Below are 20574 nucleotides of genomic sequence, written 5' to 3'. Positions count from 1 at the left end.
ATTAAAAAAAAAAGAACATTGGAAGTCCATAAAAAATACACTCTGTCTCCCCCCTCAGCTTTATTGAGATATAATTAACAAATAAAACTGTATATTTAAGGTGTACAGCATGATTTGATATTTGTATACATTGTAAAATGATTACCACAACCAAGTTAATGAACACATCCAACTCACCCTCATTTTTTTTTTTTTAATTTTTTTTAAAATTTGCATCCAAATTAGTTAGCATATAGTGCAACGATGATTTCAGGAATAGATTCCTTAATGCCCTTTACCCATTTAGCCCATCCCCCCTCCCACAACCCCTCCAGTAACTCTGTTTCTTTTTGATATTTAAAAGTCTCTTTTGTTTTGTCCTCTCCCTGTTTTTATACTATTTTTGCTTCCCTTCCCTTACATTCATTTGTTCTGTGTCTTAAAGTCCTCATGAGTAAAGTCATATGATATTTGTCTTTTTCTGACTAATTTTGCTTAGCATAATACCTTCTAGTTTCATCCACGTAGTTGCAAATGCCAAGATTTCATTCTTTTTGATTGCCAAGTAATACTCTATTGTGTATATATATATATACCACATCTTCTTTATCCATTCATCCATCGATGGACATTTGGGCTCTTTCCATACTTTGGCTATTGTGGATAGTGCTGCTATAAACATTGGAGTGCATGTGTCCCTTCGAAACAGCACACCTGTATCCCTTGGATAAATACCTAGTAGTGCAATTGCTGGGTTGTAGGGTAGTTCTATTTTTAATTTTTTGAGGTACCTCCATACTGTTTTCCAGAGTGGCTGCACCAGCTTGCATTCCCACCAACAATGCAAAAGAGATCCTCTCTCTCCACATCCTGGCCAACATCTGTCATTGCCTGAGTTGTTCATGTTAGCCTTCTGACAGGTGTGAGGTGGTATCTCATTGTGGTTTTGGTTTGTATTTCCCTGATGAAGAGTGATGTTGAACATTTTGTTATGTGTCAGTTGGCCATCTGGATGTCTTCTCTGGAGAAGTGTCTATTCATGGCTTTTGCCCATTTCTTCACTGGATTGTTTGTGTTTTGGGTGTTGAGTTTAATAAGTTCTTTATAGATTTTGGATACTAACCCTTTATCTGATATGTATTTGCAAATATCTTCTCCCATTCCATCGGTTGCCTTTTAGTTTGGCTGATTGTTTCCTTTGCTGTGCAGAAGATGTTATTTTGATGAGGTGCCAATAGTTCATTTGTGCTTTTGTTTCCCTTGCCTCTGGAGACGGGTTGAATAAGAAGTTGCTGTGGCCAAGATCAAAGAGGTTTTTGCCTGCTCTCTCCTTGAGGATTTTTAAGTTGTGCATCTGAGCTCTTTCTTCCTTCTTTAGGAAGGCCTGGATTGCTATATCTTTCCTCTTATGACCACCTTTCCTGCATCCCAGAGGTTTTGGGTTGTGGTGTTATTTTCATTGGCTTCCATGAACTTTTTAATTTCCTCTTTAACTTCTTGGTTAGCCCTTTTTTTTTTTTTTTTTTTTTGCCCATTCATTCTTAACTAGGATGTTCTTAATCTCCAAGTATTTGTTACCTTTCCACATTTTTTCTTGGGGTTGATTTCGAGTTTCATAGCATTGTGGTCTGAAAATATGCACGGTATGATCTTGATCTTTTTGTACTTGTTGAGGGCTGATTTGTGTCCCAGTATGTGGTCTATTCTGGAGAGCGTTTCATGTGCACTGGAGAAGAATGTGTATTAGGATGAAATGTTCTGAATATATCTGTTAAGTCCATCTGGTCCAGTATGTCATTCAAAGCCATTGTTTCCTTGTGGATTTTTTGATTAGATGATCTGTCCATTGAAGTTCCCTACTATTATGGTATTACTATCAATGAGTTTCTTTATGTTTGTGACTAATTGATTTATATATTTGGGTGCCTTCACATTTGGCTCATAAATGTTTACAATTGTTAGGTCTTCTTGGTGGATAGACCCCTTGATTATGATATAATGCCTTTCTTCATCTCTTGATTTAAAGTCTTTATTTAAAGTCTAGATTGTCTTATATAAGTATGGCTACTCTGGCTTTCTTTTGTTGACCATTAAGATCATAGATGGTTCTCCATCCCCTTATTTTCAATCTGAAGGTGTCTTTAGGTCTAAAGTGGGTCTCTTGTAAACAGCATATAGATGGATCTTGTTTTCTTATCCATTCTGTTACCCTATGTCTTTTGATTGGAGCAGTTAGTCCATTGACGTTTAGAGTGAGTACTGAAAGATATGAATTTATTGCCATTATGTTGTTTGTAGAGTTGGGGTTTCTGGTGGTGTTCTCTTGTCCTTTCTCATCTTTGTTGCTTTTGGTCTTTATTTATTTGTTTTTTTCTTTTCTCCCCTCAGAGAGCCCCCTTAAAATTTCTTACAGGGCTGCTTAAGCGTTCAACTTTGGCTCAGGTCATGATCTCGCGGTTTGTGAGTTCGAGCCCCACGTCCGGCTCTGTGCTGACAGCTCGGAGCCTGGAACCTGCTTTGGATTCTGTGTCTCCCTCTCTCTCTGCCCCTCCCCTGCTCATGCTCTCTCTCTGTCTCTCAATAATAAATAAACATTAAAAAAAACTTTTTTTTTTTTTAATTTCTTGCAGGGCTGTTTTAGTGGTCACAAACTCCTTTAATTTTTGTTTGGGGAACTTTTTATCTCTCCTTTTATCTTGAATGACAGCCTGGCTGGATAAAGAATTCTTGGCTGCATATATTTCTGATTCAGCACATTGAACATATCCTGCCACTCCTTTCTGGCCTGCCAAGTTTCTGTAGATAGGTCTGCTGCAAACATGATCTGTCTTCCCTTGTAGGTTAAGGACTTTTTTTCCCTTGCTGCTTTTATGATTCTCTCCTTGCCTGAGTATTTTGTGAATTTGAGTATGATATGCCTTGTTGATGGTCAATTTTTGTTGAATCTAATGGGAGTCCTCTGTGCTTCCTGAATTTTGATGTCTGTGTCTTTCCCCAGGTTAGGAAAGTTTTCTGCTATGATTTGCTCAAATAACCCTTCTACCTCTATTTCTCTCCCTTCCTCATCTGGGACCCCTATGATTCTGATGTTGTTCCTTTTTAATAAGTCACTGATTTCTGTAATTCTTAAATCGTGTTCTTTTGCCTTAATTTCCTTCTTTTTTTCTGTTTCATTACTGTCCATAAGTTTGTCATCTGTATCACTGATTCTCTGTTCTGCATCATCCATCCATGCCACCGTAGCCTCCATTCAAGATTGCAGCTCAGTTATAGCAATTTTTATTTCATATTGACTAGCTTTTACTTCTTTTATCTTCGCAGAAAGGGATTCTAATCTATTTTCGACTCCAGCTAGTATTCTTATTATCATGATTCTAAATTCTGGTTCAGACATCTTGCTTGTATCTGTGTTGGTTAAGTCCCTGGCTGTCAGTTCTTCCTGCTCTTTCTTTTGGGGTGAATTCCTTTGTTTTGTCATTTTGAAGGGAGAAACGGAGTTAATGAGGTAAAAAAAAATTTGAAAAAAAAAAACACACACACACACAAAATTGAATAAATGATGCTAGATCCTAGGTGTGTTTTGGTCTGGGTGTTGAAAGGGGCTTGATAGATTAGAGAGAAAAGGAGAAAGGAAAAAAAAAGGAAATTGTTTGAAAATTTGAAAAAATGAATACACTGAAGTAGACTAAAATGAAATGCTGGAAGTAAAATAGAATTTGAAAAAATTTACACAAAAGTAAAAAATATAGTAGAAAAAATAAAAATATTTTCAATAAAAATGGAAAATAAAAATGAATTTTTCTCTTTCTGTATTCAAGAAAAGGAAACAAAAAAGAGAAAAAAAGAAAAAGAGAAAGAAAGAAAATTGAATAGATGGACCATTGAACAGACTGAAATACGATTGAAATTACTTCATTTTCCCCTAGAAGTCAAACTATGAAGAGCTTTAGAGCCCATAAACTAAGCAGGTGGTGAGACTTGTGTTCTTGATGAGTGAGGTTGGCCCAGTTGGGTGGGGCTTAGTGTAATGACTCCGTTTTCCACTAGATGGCGCTTGTAGGTGCGTATCCGCATGCGCAGTAGTGATGAAAATGGCGTCGCCCCACTAGCCAGTCTCTAGTATGAGAATTCTGTTCTCCCTGATCAGCAATCGCTCACCCGTCTTTGTCTTCGGCTTCCATCCACCCCCAGCTCCTACACAGTCCGTGATCAAGTGCCAGGCAGCACCACCCTCCCCAGTCTTGTCTCAGATGTGGCTGTTTTTCCCGTCCCCTTACTTCTGAGGGACTGCAGCTTTGACCCGTTCTGCCCTTCCACAGGAGGTTCTCACCAAGCAATGGCTGGGTGCCAGCCGCACCCAGGAATGTTTGTGGGACCATGCTGCTGTCAATGGCCAGAGACTGTGACCGGGTGCCAGCCCGCCCCAGAAAAAGTTTGTGAGATAGTACAGCAGCAGCATTTCAGGGATTATGGCAAATCACAACACACATCTGGCACCAGGCTTCACCCTTAACGATGTTGTTCCAGCACCAGCGAATGTGGTTGTTCTCCCAGGTCCACTGGGGCCTTGCCTTTGGGGGACCCACACAGCCAGGTGTCCTGCCAGCAGGGGAACCGCCTCTCCCCTTGTGGCCGGAAGAACCCCGGACTCCACTCTGCTGCTGGGGATTCGTTCTTCTCACCAGAGCACCGCCAGGTATGGAGCTGCGGAGTTTCAGACTCTGCGCTCCCCCTGTTTACTGTCTTAATGGAATGTAAACCCTCTCCTTTCTCTTTTCTCCCTTTTTAGTTCACTCCCTGTGGCTGTTTCCCCTTTGCCACTTTCTCTCCAGCTGCTTTTGGCCGGGGTGCTTTTCCTGTATTCCCCGCCCCCGCCCGTCTCCGTCCTCTCCACACACAAAAGCGGCTCCCTGCCCTCCTCGGCTTTTCCCTCCCCCAGTTCACTGCTCTGCGCCTCATACCTGCTGAATTCTGTGGTTCAGGTTGTGCAGGTTGTTGTGTTAATCCTCAGTTTTCTAGGTGTGCAGGATGGTTTAGTGTTGGTCTGGCTGTATTTCATGGTCGCGAGGCACACTAAAGGCGTCCATGCTGTTCCGCCATCTTGGCTCCTCCCCTCCAATTCACTCTCAGTTTTAATGCTGACAGATGGCCATGTAGATATTTGAAGTGAAGCCGGAAAGATGCGCTGAGAGGTCCCAAGCTCTGGAAGGTCTGAGATTTCATTTTGTAAAGGTGGGGAGGGTGCATTATATGAGTCACCTTTATAGTTGCTTGTGATTAATGTTGTCTTCTTGAACTGCCCTTGTGCACACATCCATTGGCCTGCATAGGCTACAAAGTTTTCTCCTGCTGTCCCTCTGAATGGGAGCCCTTCTCACTCTCCATACTATTGAAAGAATTGTATTTTTAAGTGAAGGGAGGAAAGGAAATTGTCAGGTGAGCTTAAAAGTCATGTGTTCTGACTTTTTATTAAAAGCCTGCGTGTTGGCAAGGATTGTTATTACAATTTTCCAAATGAGAAAAGGGTCAGAGGAGTCAAATAATTTGCCCTAGATCATTCATTCAGCCACTACACGTGGCAGAGCCAGGATTGGAACCAGGGCTGTCGGAGTCCAGGGTCCACTCCTACTGCAAGGCCCCAAGCTGCCTTTTTGAAAGGAGACTGTGGATGGGGGTACACACCTTCCTTTCTCAATTGCAGGACAATCAAGTAGGTGTGGGTGTTTTGACTCTCAAACACGATAACTAGCCTAGACAAAGACAGAAGGCTATGCCAGCCCACTTTGAAGCCCAGTGACATTTCCAGCTAGAGGCTGAACACAACAACCTATCCAGAAGTGACTGCCAGCCAGAGCCCCACGAGTTGGAATCCTGGTGATATATGGGGTAGGTAAGGCAGCACTCAGTGCCTCTGATCACCGGCACCTGTGCCCTGCTTCCTCCCACACCAGCCCACCTCTGCTTGGAGCCCCCTTTTCCTCTTTCGTTGCGAGGCTTTGAAAGCGTTCTGGCTCAGCTGATCTTCCAAGTTTCTCCTACTTCTAGGATCTCTTAATCCCAGGGGACATCTTTTTCGAGGAAGACTTCCTGACCAAAGAAAAGCATGGGCCATTTTAGGTCCCCAACTCAAGACTCTCCATGCATTGAGGTGGTCTCCAACATGATCTCAACAATTTCATCACAGTAGAGGAAATGTTAACAAATAGTAAAGGGATCATTTCCTCATCTAAATGGCACCCAAAATGTTCTTTGAAGTCATCAAACTGTATAATTAGAAATGATGGGTCTTTTGCTTACTCAGCCTCTGGAAAAATGCAGGCCATAATATGGATTCAAGTGAAGTATGTTGGGACGCCTGGGTGGCTCAGTCATTTCAGCTTCAGACTCTTGATTTTGGCTCAGGTCATGATCTCACGATTCGTGGGTTCAAGCCCCACTTTGGGCTTTGTGCTGACAGCTCGGAGCCTGCTTCAGATTTTCTGTCTCCTTCTCTGTCAGTCCCTCCCCCACATCCTCTCTCTCTCTCTCTCTCTCAAAAATAAACAAACACTAAAAAAAAATGAAGTATGCTACTGAAAAGGAGTAGCTTTCACAAATCAATGGATAAGAAACTGCCTTGGTGGCCGATTGTGACATGTTCTCCCTTCTGTCGCCATCGTGATCTTCAGCAAATCCAGGACACCGAAAGAAAGTACTTTTCACATAAGAATGACCTGGTTCAGCTTTAATTTATCAACCTTGGGAATGGAATTCAGAGAGGGAAGAATGAATCCTGCTCACACCTTTTCCTAAAAGCTCTGTAAGAAAAAAAAAAGACAAGTTTGGATAAAACATAAAGTGAGGTTTGGTATATTCGTTTGAGGTGTGTGGGGGGTGGGGAGAGGGAAGTGTCTTGCTCAGGGAGCATAAAAACAAGAGTTTACCTGGAAATTTTTGTTATGAGAGATGTGAATACTTTTAAAAATAATACAACTAAGGGGAACCAAGGCAGAAAAGTATGCGATATATTAGCCAAACTTCAGATATGTAAATCCATATTTACACAAGAGATAATTAGGGAGTAGTTATTTGATTATTGATGTGTTCTTGTTTTAGGGAAAGAGTAACAAATAGGATTTCCCTAAATACCAAGATTCCTGATAATTGAATTGTTAGGAAACCAAACTGAAAACTAAACTAAACTAATTTGAAAAGTTGGTATCATGTTAATGTACTTAAGTTTCCTTTAGTTGCTCTCCTGTTTTAAATGTTTTATTTATTTTTGAGGGAGAGAGAGAGAGAGAGAGAGAGAGAGAGTGTGTGTGTGTGTGTGTGTGTGTGTGTGTGTGAGCAAGCGGGGAAGGGGCAGAGTGAGAGGGAGACAGAACCTGAAGCAGGTTCTGAGCTGCCAGGGAAGCCCAGGGCAGGGCTCCAGTGCACTTGCCACTGGAAGATCACAACCTGAGCCCAAGTCTGACACTTAACCCACTGAGCCACTCAGGTGCCCCTGGTTGCTCCCTTAATTAACCACTCCTCCACCCTGCATACAAAAAAATACACACACCAAACAGTGTTGCAAGGGGAATGCAGAAAAAAACATGTTTAAGAAGCTTGGTCCGTTTGCGTACAAAGAACATATTTATCCCGGGTGATGCGTGTTCATTCCTTAAAGCTTCTTCCGAAGGATTTGTTCTTGGATTTCTCTGGCTAGCCCAGTTTTTACTGATAATGTGCAGTTTAAAGTGATAGACAGGGGCGCCTGGGTGGCTCGGTTGGTTAAGCGTCCGACTTCGGCTCAGGTCATGATCTCACGGTCCGTGGGTTCGAGCCCCGCGTCGGGCTCTGTGCTGACAGCTCAGAGCCTGGAGCCTGTTTCAGATTCTGTGTCTCCCTTTCTCTCTGCCCCTCCCCTGTTCATGCTCTGCCTCTCTCTGTCTCAAAAATAAATAAACGTTAAAAAAAATTTAAAAAAAAAGTGATAGACATACAAGTTCCTAAGATTGTTCTATTATTTTTTTCATTTCAAACTAACTCAGATTTATCTTCTTTCCAATTAGTCTGAATGAATGAATGAATGAATGTGATAGTATAAACATTACAAAGTGATTCAAGAAAAATTCCAGAGTCCAAGAAAAGGGTGGTGGAGATGCTTTTTGCTCCCTAGGAGCAACCTCCCTAGGAGGTTGCCTTTGAAACAAAGTAAAAAAAGAGCCTTTTCTTTTATGGGTGTGGTAGACACTGTTGGTTGCCAATTTTCTTCCTTTTTAGGCAGTCATTCCCACCTCTCTTTGAAGCCAGTGTAGCTCCGTGACCCAGTTCTGGCCAATGATACATGAGGGGAAGTTGGCTGGGGTGGAAGGATGGATTTATTTCTGTGAATCTTTTTTTTTTTTTTTTTTCTTTTCTTTTTAAACAATTTTTTAAATGTTTATTTATTTTTACTTTCAAGAGAGACAGAAACAGAGACAGAGAAGGAGTGGGAGAGGGACAGAGAGAGAGGGAGACACAGAATCCGAAGCAGGCTCCAGGCTCTGAGCTGTCAGCACAGAGCCCAACACGGGGCTCGAACTCATGAACCGTGAGATCGTGACCTGAGCTGGAGTCAGACACTCAACCAACTGAGCCACCCAGGAGCCCCACTTCTGCAAGTAATTTCTATTTCTGATGAAAACAGAGATGGGGGTCCAGTACTATTCCATGAAGATGTGATCTTGGAGCTGTAGCAGCAATTCTGTTACCAGGAGATGACTATGCAAGGATCAACCTTCAACACTCAAGAATGTCAGTGTGGAAAGATTAAAAAAAAAAGGAAAAATCTTTAATGCATCATCAAGCCACTTCCCAACCCTGGAACCATCTATCTCCAGATAAATGTGTTCATTACTTGAGGCAGTCTTTGTCACATGCTCTGTGACTTGCAGCTGTATGTATCCTGACTAATACAACAAACCTGGTAAAGGATTCTTCAACTAGGGCACCATTACCCCCATTTGACACCTTCGTGTAAGTTAGAAAAGTTGTTTCTTTCTCTAGATAGATTTCAGGTCCCGCTTCCTTTGCCACGTGCCCTGGTCCCATTGTTGATCACCAAGTCACCTCCTTATGAGATACATGGGAGGGCTGCCTCTCTTCAAAGGACTCAGGTTGAAGTTGCCAGGTCCAAATAAGGGGGAGAGGGCTTTCTGTCACTTGTGGACTTAATTTGATTTTTAATTGGCTAAAATTCGGGCTGTTGTTATTGTTACTGCTTTTCATTTTATTTATTTATTTTTGTTTATTTTAATCACATATATATTTTTTAAGTTTATTTATTTATTTTGAGAGAGAATGCAAGTAGGGGAGGGGGAGAGAAAGAGAGAGAGAGAGAATCCTAAGCAGGCTCCACACCATGAGCACGGAGCCTGTCTTGGGGTCTCAAATTCACGAAACTGTGAGACCATGACCTGAGCCGGAATCAAGAGTCATAGGCTTAACTGACTGAGCCACCTAGATACCCTACTTTTCATTTTAAACAATGAATTTGTTTTTAACTCCAAATCCAATATTAAATTGTCCATGATTCAACAGTGTACCCCAAAATGTAATTCTGGGAAAAATACTAGTTAATACAAAATTCTTTTTTAAGTTTATACTACCAACAGTTATGCTAATACTCTGTTAAAACTGGGCTGACAGAGACAACACTGAAGCAATACATCCACTTGCAGTATGAAACTCTTATGGTGCAGATTATTTAATTCTACTCCTTTATTTAAACTACTAGAGACTTCTTTTGTGTGAAAAGAGAGCTAGCATGACATAATTTAGCTTTCACTTGATGCAAATAAGAAATTTACATACTAGCTCAGCCACTACTAATTAGCTGGCACTATATCATTTTCATCAGCCAAAATTTCAAGTTATTAAATAACTTAAGCCAAAGCATTTTTCTATGAAAATATCTTTCCAATTATTATTATCAATGCAAAAGCTTAGTTTTGTCTACATAACAGGTAAACTTAACATGAGTACAGCACCATATGCAGGAAAATTATTGTCATTTTGGCTTTAAGACATGCAAATTAATAACAGTCTGACATGCTTTTCCACTAATTAAATACTATATGCTGTTACTTTAGATATTCATTGGTACAAACTCAGCTAGAAACAAACATGAAGACTAAGACTGTATGACAAGATCCAGAATAATCTCATATTAGATTATCATAAAATGTAGATGCAACATTTAAAAAATCCTCTTTGAAGTCATAGATGCATTTGAAAACTTTGAGATAACTCATTTAAAACATCTAAGCTGGCAGCATGAATAGACAAACAATCATCACAAGTAAACTCAGGATATAGATGTTAGAGCTAGACCAGGGAATTAATATACATGATACATAATATATAAAAATATATTTACTTATATATTTTATATATAAATATATATCTTTATATTTCATATTTGCATGCTACATATAAATACACTTTACATATGAAGCAAATATAGTTTATATAATTATATATAAATATAAAAATAGATATATGTATGAATATATAAATATGTTTATATATAAGTATATAGAGACACAGAGAGGAGAGTCATACAATGCAATTTTAAGATTTACTATAAAGCTATAGTATGGACAGTAGGAGAGACACATAGATCAATGAAGCAGAAAAACCCTGAAAAAGATTCACCAAAATATAGTCACCTGATTTTGACAAGGTGCAAAGTCAATTCAATAGAGAAAGTATAATCTTTCCAACAAATGGTGCTAAAACATTTCAATGTACATATGCAGAAAGGAAAAAAATAACCTTAACACATATTTCACACCTTATCCAAAAATCAACTCAAAGTGGATCATATACCTGGATGTAAAATGTAGGAACTATCAAGCTTTTAGAAGAAAATATTGAAATTTGTATCATCTTGGGTTTGGTAACTAGTTTTTAGATATGACACCAAAAGCACAACCCATAAAAGGAAAACATTGATAAATTGGACTTACAGAAAGTAAAAACTTTGATTTTGAAAAAAAAAATGGTTAGAATGACAAACTAGAGTTGGAAAAAACATTTGTAAATCACATGTACAATACAGGACTTATAGCCAGAATATAAAGAATTGCTATATTTCTCAACAAGAACACAAATAACCCAATTAAAAAAAAAAAGACAAAAGATACTTTTCTAAGAAAATATACAAATGGAGAATAAGCATATAAAAATATGTTCTGTCATTAGTCATTAGGGAAATGTAAATGAAAACCACAATAGATATCTCCTTTACAATGGCAAAAAGAAAAGTACATTTTTTTTAAAATTGATAACCCCCAGTGCTGGTCAAGATGTGGTACAACAACCACTCTGAGTCACTGGTTGTGGAAATGCAAAATGGTGCAGCTAGTTTGGCAGTTCTCAACAAAGCTGAACATACATTTATCATATGGCCCAGCAATCTGAATCCTAGGTAATTACAAAAGCGAATTGAAAACTTGTATATACAGAAACCTGTAAATGACTATTTATAGAAGCTATATTCATAATCACCCGAAACTGGAAGCAGATGAGATGTCCTCAAGAGGTGAACAGATTAACAAACTGTAATACATCCATACAGTAAAATACTACTCAGCAATTAAAAAAAAATGCAAACTATGGATTCACACAACATAGATGTATCTTAAATGCATTTGGTTGGGGGAGCTGGGTGGCTCAGTCAGTTAAGCTTCCGACTCTTGATTTCCACTCAGGTCATGATCTCATGGTCGTGAGATCGAGCCCTGAATCAGGCTCCTCACTGAGCATGGATCCTGCTTACGATTCTCTCTCTCCCTTTCTCTCTGCCCCTCCTCCCCCTCAAAAAAATTGTGTGTGTGTGTGTGTGTATGAGTTAGTAAACACACATATACACATCCTTGTCTATCTGCCCAAAGGGCTTAGAAGCAATGATAGCATATTAGCAATGATCCACAAACCTTGTTTTCTAAATATCATTCTCCTAAAAAGAAAAAAAAAAAAAAGGCTCCTTGAAGAAATGACTGCTTCTAGGACTAGGACAAGGAAAATACAAGTCTGGAGCTTCTTATGGTGCTACAAAGTAAGGAAGTGCTGATGAATAAATAGAGAAAATGAGAGGGGGAGGGAGGAAGGGAGAGAGGGAGGGAGGAAGGAAGGAGAAAGGAAGGAGGGAAGGGGGATAGGACATGTTTAGAGGTATCCAAGGCCACTCAAATGCAGTGCTCTGCTAGCAGGACTCACAGGATTCAGTTGCACTAATGGCTAAAATCCATTCCAATGACACAGTAAGCTTACACAGCAGATCATTAAGGGGGGAAAGATGCATTAAGCAGAATCTGGAGAAATCTATCCACAGGCTTTCCCTCCCAGTCCAGGAGGGGGCAAACTAGGTGTGCTCCCTTTTCTGGTAGTGAAAATGCAGTGGCATGTACGTAAATGTTTCTCCTAGGGAAGCCCATTGGAGAGTCAGAGTTGAGGGTTTTACTTGGGGGCTGGTAGTGTTGGCATTCTCTGCCTGGCAACTATGACAACCCCAGTCTCTCAGAAGGAGGCAGGTATTCAGTGGCTTAAATGGGTAGAACAAGTTCAGCAGGGTATAGAGCTTTTCATACCAGTACAGGGAACTTTTCCGCAAGCCAGGTTTCCAGATGCCAGCCAAGGACAACCTTGCAGGCAGTGAACATAGCAGCCTCTGACCTATGTTAGCTCTTTCCTGTATAAGGCATATCAAGAAGACAGGGGAGCCAACCCAAAACTGCCCCCAAAGCCAAAATTGGAACAATCCAAAAAACAACATAAAGAGTCACAGTTTTGGATTATAATTCAAAGAATAAAATAAGTATCCATGAGTCTATACTGATATAAATAAGAAAACAAATACATTAGTAGTGGCAGGGTGTGTGTGAGGGAAGCAAATCTTTCTTACAGAAGGACTTCAAATAATACATATAGTAGGAATCAGGGATTTAAAAAAAACTTTTTTTTAAGTTTATTTATTTATTTTGAGAGAGACAGAGACAGCATGAGTGGAGGAAGGGCAGAGAAAGGGAGAGAGAGAGAATCCCAAGCAGGCTCCACACTGTCAGCACAGACCCTGATATGGGGCTCAAACTCATGAGATTGTGAGATCATGACCTGAGCTGAAACCAAGAGTCAGAGGCTTAACCAACTGAGCCACCCAGGCACCTCAGAGACATTTAAAATAACCATTGACGTACCATGGTAATAATTGCTGCAGTCAAGATCCCCTAAAATTAGAAACAGAATATTTACATAGCCTCAAACTATTACACCAAAAATATTTATTAGTTATTGGGATGGATGAAATGTTTATATGACCACAAATTCTTTGATAATCACCTTTCTAGGAGGTAGAGCCTCCTTGCCTTCTTGAATATGTATTGGACATATTGATTTGTTCTAACAAACAGAGTATGGAAAGGGAAAAAGTAATTTCTCTACTAGAAACCTGGCATACACCATGTTAACCAAATGGCCAAAGTTAACATCATCAGTAATAAGTCATATTGATATCATGTACCCCTGACATGATGTGATGAAAAGGACACTTCTCTGTGATGTCATTTCCAAAAATCCATAAGTTCAGTCTAGTAATGAGAAAACATCAGGGAAACCTCAATTTGGGGAGGCTCTACAAAATACCTGACCAATAGTCTTCAACATTGTCAAGACCATGAAAAAAAGCCCAGGAAACTATCACAGATTGAAGGGGACTTAGATACGATGACTAAATGTTAACATGGACTGGATCTCAGAACCAAAAAAAGGTCATTAATGGAAAAACTGGTGAAACCGGAATGAAGTCTGTAGTTTAGTTAACAGTATTGTACCAACATTAACTTCACAGTGTCAATCTTGTACTGTGGTTACATAACGTGTTAACATAGGGGAAGCTGGATGAAGGATACCCATGAGCTCTCTGTACTGTATTTGCAACTCTCCTGTGAATAAAATCTAAAGTTATTTAAAAAACAAACAAAAAAATGTTTTTAAGCATTTAGGTTAGCACACACTAGTTGTTAGCTAATGTTAGCTTCTTTTAGTTAATTTACTTGATAATCATCCCCGGAGGATGATGATGCTGGGATTTCTCATTGCCTCTACTCCAAATAAAGTGTGTTTCTAAGGATGACTGATTTTAGTGGCATTTATAAGCTTGGGAAACTTCACTGCCCTTTAAATGAACAGTTATCTCGATGGAAAGTTGCTAGGCCGACAGTTCTAAACATCAGTGCTTTGGGTCAGTTTTTGAGTTGCTGGCAATACCTTGGTTTTATTGCCCAATCTGTGGGACTGGTTTCCAGAGTGCCAGCTTGGCTGGACAAGAACTCAGTCTGGACTGCGACCACTCAGACAAGATGAGCTAGCTACCTCCACCCCCATGCCAGGCTGTAACCCTACTGCCCACCCCTACTGGCCTGCGTTCTTCAGGCTGTTTGGAAGCATGTAACCCAGGATGCAGGAATCAAACCTTAGAAGTTAGAAATACCTAAAAATGGGACAGTGTGAAAGCGTGGCAAGTGCGGGCCTGATTGCTGGCCCTAAGGGCTCTAGATATTACTTCAATGGTGGTTAAGTGAGAGGCTGGTAAGGAGTGAAGGGGCAGCTGTGGAACATGGACTTATTGTAAGCTGTATTGTATTCCCCCCTGTGCTTCACCCTACAGTAAAATGCTTGTTTTTCTCTCATTGGAAAAGAGCTTTGTAGTTTTACCCTGGCTAAACTCCTTCCTCAGTGGCTTTTGTAAGGCTCCGATAAAGTCGTTTTTGCTTATTATTTATGTTCTTACCCACTTCCAGAAAGGATGTACGATGGCTTATTCACCAAACAATTTTGTTAACCCTAGGCCTCCATTCTTTTCCAGACCATCTGTTCCTCTTCACCATGAAGTCATAGTACTAAATTTGTGACAGTACAATAATTTCCATGGTAACAGGATGTGGTCTTCACCACTGAATCCTGATTTCACTCTGACCAACATCAAGCAGCAGGGAGACTGGGGAGTATACGCTGACATTTTCTATTCTTTTTCAAGTCTAGTTTCTCTGAAGTTCTTACTTCTGATTCTAAAATCTTAAATTCAGCCTGAATGTGTGTTTTTGCAGTTTACATATGAAGCATTTGTCCAGTAAATGATTAGACATGCAAGCCAAAAAATAATAAGTTGAGAAATATCAGACAAGCCTATACACCCAATGATGTATAAACTTGTCTGAAGGCGGGGTGCTTAGCAAAGTCCTGGTTTGTAGAGAAGAAACGAGAACAGGGAATCCATTTAAAAGACATGAAACTTCTAAGCTAAGAAATTTGTTTTGATGACTGGTGATAAGCAGTGGGAGGCAGCTGACCTAGTTCCTATTCAATGGTTTCCTTATCTCGCTTAGCACAAGTAGACATAAAAGGGTCTTCCCATGTGAGCTCAGACTGTCTGATCAGAGGGTGATAGATAGGCAGCTTTATTCATGCGAATGACCAGTACCTGGATATTTTGCCCATTTGTTTTCATCTCACACAGCCCAGTTATACAACCTTTGGAGAACTTAGATCACCATTGGCTATGTGTAGAACTGACTAAAGGGTATGAACTTTTAAGAGAACTAGTTATTGGGGGGGTGGGGGCCTGGGTGGCTCAGTTGGTTAAACGTCCAACCTCAGCTCAGGTCATGATCTCGTGCTTCATGAGTTTGAGCCCCATGTCGGGCTCTGTGCTGACAGCTTAGAGCCTGGAGCCTGCTTCGGATTCTGTGTCTCCCTCTCTCTCTGCCCCTCCCCTGCACATGCTCTGTCTCTCTGTCTCTCTCTCTCAAAAATAAATAAACATAAAAAAAAAAAAAAAGAGAACTAGTTAAACTAGTTATTGGATTTCAGAAACAAATACCTGATTGGCTCATTAATCTAGCAATTTTACAGGACAGACTAACAGGCAAGGATTGTTATATTGAAGATTTACTGGACATATTATATAACATATTATATACACGATATACATATATGTTACATATTACATATGTATAAAACAAAGGAAAAGTGTAACATATAACAACAGACTATATTTTCTCCATTTCTGTTCTCCCCAGCTTCCTTGTTGAGTTGATGAGGTAAGTTGGGGAAGGTAATGGGAAGAAAGGGTGATAAGAGAACTGGAGAAGCTAAAGTGATTTACATTAATTTTTAAAAACATAAGAGATTACCCACAGTGGAGAAGCTGTAAGTGGAAAGGGACAGAGAAAGTAGGGTAGTGAGGGATGAGGGAGTGACTGAAAAGCAAAGAAGGGGTATTTAGACAGCAGCTGCTCTGTGGTGTGGGGCTTTGGGAAAATAAATAAGGAGGATGTTAACTAAATTCTAGGTATATGGTGTGATTCACTGCTTTGCTACATCTTCAAGACTTCAGTGAAGATAAATTATCTTGCAAAGCTCTCTAAAGATGGATTTGTGATTCTTTTGGAAGAAATGAAGTATTCAGATGGACATTAAGGCTGGAGTAAGCCTTAGTTCGGTTTTACTAATACATCTATATTTTACTAGACTCTCTTGAGGAACATAATCAGTGGTGCAACCATCTATGGCTATCTCCTGCCTTTGGAGAATACATTGGCCAGAGATGGGCAGCATTCTATGGCCTGGACTTTCTAGCTCAAAGGAAACTTAATTTTAGCTTTAAAGGATTTGGAATTTAGTTGTAAGGGTAGAAAAGTCACTATTATTGCTTCAAGGAGGGCTAAGGCCAAGCCCTAGACCCAGTTTTTGAGGCCTAAAAGAAGGCAAGACCAGATTACAGAGAGCATCATGACACCTGAAGGACAGGCCTCAGTGACAAGGAGATACTACATTCAGGTCTGCTCCTATCTGCCACTGATCTCTCTGAGTCTTGCTGCAGATTGTAGTTACTTCAGAAAATGCAGAGCCTCCTGCTGGTACTCATGCCTAGGCATATGGTAACAAGCGGTATGGAAGACCTTGCATGAAGTTCATCATTACTTTTGATGTCATCAACATTTTCCAAGTATGAACATCATAATGGAGGATATGGAATGATTCAGGGGAGGGTAAGATAAGACAAGACAAAGGTGACCATCAGTAGAAATTTCTACTCAGGAGAAGAGTAGAAAGGATCAGTTATTCCCAAGTGTCCTATATAACATTAGTCCATAAGAAGCGCTATGATTTAAAAAAGGGTTCTGAGGGAAGATAATTTTGTGCACATTGCATTTTTTTTTCGTTTGGGGAAATATACACTTGCATGTTATAAGCTCTAAGAAGTCTCGCCAAGAAAAAAAAAATCCTTCTTAAACTACTGTTGCTCAAATGTATTTGATCATGAAATACATTATGTTAGCAATATCTATTAACATCCAAAGAGGCTAGTATTATCCAGAACATACATTGATTAATATTAGGATAGATGATGTGTATGAAACCATTTTATAATAGGTTATATTACTCTTTTTTATTTATTTTTTAATTAAGAATTTTAAAAAAAGTTTTATTTATTTATTTTGAGAGAGGGAATGAGCAGGGGCGGGCAGAGAGAGAGAGGGAGAGAGAAAATCCCAAGCAGGCTCCATGCTGTCAGCACAGAGCCTGAAGCAGGGCTCAAACCCACAAACTGTGAGATTGTGACCCCAGCAAAAACCAAGAGCCAGATGCTCAACTGACTGAACCACCCAGGAGCCCCTATAACAGGTTATGTTACTCTAATGACTTAAAAAAACTACTGAGGGACATAAGTCTATTGTCAACCTATAGTCAATTATTGTGACTTTTGACTTTCCTGTAATTTCAGTGTAGGGCTTCACTCTACTATACACTCAGACACTGCTTCATAAAAACTGGGTGAGGTTTGTAAGATGCATACTTCTCTCCATTTCTCCTAAATGCTCAGTACCTTCATTATCCTCTTAACTATGCAGGAATTCTCATTTGGCAAATCTCGAGGGTGTAATCCTTTGCAGGGTTGCATGCATCAGAGGCTTTTAACTCCCTCCCACCAAACCAACCTCATTTCTCAGTTAACTTTCTACTAGAGAGAACCTATGAATAACCCCATCTTGCTACCAGGTTAGCCAGGTTATGTATTTGCAGCATAATAGGGGCTTGCTGAAAATATGCCTTTACCCTAACAAAGAAAGTTCAAGATTGGGGTTTTCAGAACTGAAGCAGGTTAACAAGAGGAAATGTTTTGGGTAAGATGGATTTTTAATGATCTGTAGATTGTACCACTTGAGAGTCACTTAGTGTCTTTACATGAAGGGGACTCAATCTGTAGTACGATGTTCTATTTGAAGGAGCCATACTTGACTGTGTGGTATATTTCTTTTCAGTAGTCCTCGAATTGCTGGTGCAGTGTTTCAAATGTAACATCAAGTGTAGGGCAGTGTCTATTTACATTTAAAGAATAAATAAATGGCTATCTGCACGGCTGGGGATTTTTTTGTTTTTAATTTTTATTTTTTATTAGATAATGCACTCACATAACATGCAAAGGGCACAAAAGAATATATCATTAAAATGTATTTCTGTCCTTTTTCTTTCCCTCTGTGATTCCATTTTCTTTCCCAAGGCAATTATTACTAATTTCTTTCTTTTATTTTTTTTATAAAAATTTTTTATAATGTTTTTATTTATTTTTGAGACAGAGAGAGACAGAGCATGAGCAGGGGAGGGGCAGAGAGAGAGAGAAGGAGACACAGAATCCAAAGCAGGCTCCAGGCTCTGAGCGGTCAGCACAGAGCCTGACGCGGGACTTGAAATCACAGACCGTGAGATCATGACCTGAGCCGAAGTCGGAAGCTCAACAAACTGAGCCATCCAGGCGCCCCACTAATTTATTTTTTTTAATTAAAAATATTTTCTTAACGTTTATTTTTATCTTAAACAGAGACAAAGTGTGAGTGGGGGAGGAAGAGAGAGAGATGGAGACACAGAATCCGAAGCAGGCTCCAGGCTCTGTGCTGTCAGCACAGGACCCAACGTGGGGCTTGAACTCACAGACTGCAGGATCAGCTGAAGTTGGACACCCAACCGACTGAGCCACTCAGGCACCTCTCTTATTACTAATTTCTGAAATATCCTTCCATGATATTCTATGTGTTTACAAACATATACATATTTTCATTTTTCATACTGATGAAAGATGGCTACTATGATGTGAGAAAACCCAAGCCACATAGAGAAGTCATGTGTAAGTACTCCAATCTCCAGTTCCAGTAGAGGCCAGCCTTTGTCACTCTAGCCTAGACATAGGAGTGAAAAAGAACCAGTCATTCAAGTGACTACCAGCTGTTCAAGTCTTTTCATCTGACACTCTGAACATCATGAAGCTGAGTCAAGCTATCCCTGAAATCCTATCATACAGAATCTGTAAGTATAATAAAATGGTTCATGTTTCATGCTACTATGTTTTGGGATGATTTGTTACACAGCAATACCTAGAACACATGAAGGATGCAACTAATTAGCAGTGTCTGAGAATAAAAGACATGGTGGAAGTAATATTTGGAGAGCTAATACCGAGAATTTTCTGAAGTTCTTGAAATGAAAACGTATATTAGGTACAGAACAATAAAAATAAATTCATACATAGATGTGCTGTAGTGAAGATGCCTAACACTGACAACAAAGAGAAAATTTCAAAAACCACCATCAAGAAAACATAGATTACTCATAAAAGGATGACAATTAGATGCCAGAATTCTCATCAATAACAACAAATACCAGAGGCCAATGTTTAATATCTCCAAAGCATTAAGGGGGAAATAACTGGCAACACAGATTTCTATACCTAGCTAAGCTATAATTTAAGAATGATGAAATAGAGGGGCGCCTGGGTGGCGCAGTCGGTTAAGCGTCCGACTTCAGCCAGGTCACGATCTCGCGGTCCGTGAGCTCGAGCCCCGCATCAGGCTCTGGGCTGATGGCTCGGAGCCTGGAGCCTGTTTCCGATTCTGTGTCTCCCTCTCTCTCTGCCCCTCCCCTGTTCATGCTCTGTCTCTCTCTGTCCCAAAAATAAATAAAAAACGTTGAAAAAAAATTAAAAAAAAAAAAAAAGAATGATGAAATAGAGAATTTTTCTTTTAAAGTTGGGTTTATCAACCACAAATTTTTATGGAATGAATTAATAAAGCATGTATTTCAGCAAAAAGAAAAGTTAATTAACAATGAAAGTGTGGTGTTAAAAAATATGTTAAATGCAAAAACTGAGAAATTAGACTGATTAATTATATATTGATTGTATAGTACCTGTTTTATGTTATGTTGTAATAAATATGGAACTAAAATTTTAGATACCAAAAACTGCCCAATATGTTTGATAGCTAAAACACAGTCTTACTGGAACAATAGGACAGTTGTATTTAAAAAATTAGAAATTGGGGTGCCTGGGTAACTCAGTTGATTAAGCATCCATCTGACTCTTGATCTCAGCTCAGGTCATGATCTCACAGTTTGTAAGTTCGAACCCCACATCAGGCTCTGCTCTGAAAGTGTGGAGCCTGCTTGGGATTCTGTCTCTCTGCCCCTCCTCCACCTGTGGTCTCTCTGTCTCTGTCTCTCTCTCAAAATAAATAACTTAAAAAATTAAAAATT

Source organism: Panthera uncia, chromosome F1 (genome assembly GCF_023721935.1).
Source record: "Panthera uncia isolate 11264 chromosome F1, Puncia_PCG_1.0, whole genome shotgun sequence".
Lineage (NCBI taxonomy): Eukaryota > Metazoa > Chordata > Mammalia > Carnivora > Felidae > Panthera > Panthera uncia.
This window is presented reverse-complemented; position numbering follows the sequence as displayed.